The following is a 1051-nucleotide window of genomic DNA, read 5'->3' on the forward strand; positions in this document are numbered from 1 at the left end:
TCAGATTCCATCTTCCTGCCATTCAGTCTGATGAAACTGTGTGGTTATGCGTTCCTGATAGAGGTGTGAAGAAGCAATCTAGGGAAGCTCTCCCTACAGTCTGAGAGAAATCCTATACCTTAAGAAGTATTGAACTGGCGTGAGAAATAGGAGCTTTGCTGTGTTATCCCAGATCTGTGCTTTCCAGAGAAGTCTTGTTTAGCTGGGTCTCTGAGAAAGGAGGATGAAGGTGTGGTTTATAACGTGGCCAGTTTGAAACCAGACTGTTTAAACATGAGCTGATTAGGGAAATGTGGTTCTTAGCCTGAGAAGAGTTAGGGAACACCAGGGTAAGGATTTAGCGAGGACACGGAAGTGGGGAGGGGACCAGCAGGGACACTCGTGCTTTCTGCCTCTCCTTTTCTTGCTCCAAAACTCTGCTTTCGAATTGAGTCTTCCCCCTTCAATAGGACTCCCTTCAAAAGTAACTAGGCCCTCCGCCTGTGCTTCTGTCTTGACTTCTTGTGTCTGTGAGAAGTTAAAATCCAGAATAATCTCAGTGCTCAGTGGCTGTAGGTGTGTAAATTTTAAGAACTGGTAACAGTGACCGGGTGGGCCTATAATCCCAGCTCTTTGGGAGGCTGAGGCAAAAGGATGGCTTGAGGCCAGGAGTTCAAGAACAGCCTGAGCAAAATAGTGAGGGCCTCTTCTTCACACAAACAAAAATAATTAGCTGAGTGCAGTTCAGCTGCCTGTAGTCCCAGCTACTCAGGAGGATGAGGTGGGAGGATGGCTCAAATCTGGGAGTTTGACGCTGCAGGGAGGGAGCTGTGATCCCGTTACCCCACTCCAGCCTGGGCGACACAGCGACCTTGTCTCTAAGGTTAAAGAAAAAGAAACACGGGTAACCCATGACTTAGGAAACAGAAAAGGCAAAGCCAGTTGCAGGCCCCTAAGATGACATCTCTAGTAGGAAGAATAAGGAGCTTTGAAGAATTCAGAGTGAAAAGAGAATCACAACCCAAGAAAGCCCTGATTCAAGAAATCTGAGCCGATCTGACCTCGGCCTACT

This window comes from Mandrillus leucophaeus, unplaced genomic scaffold (assembly GCF_000951045.1).
Source record: "Mandrillus leucophaeus isolate KB7577 unplaced genomic scaffold, Mleu.le_1.0 Scaffold831, whole genome shotgun sequence".
Lineage (NCBI taxonomy): Eukaryota > Metazoa > Chordata > Mammalia > Primates > Cercopithecidae > Mandrillus > Mandrillus leucophaeus.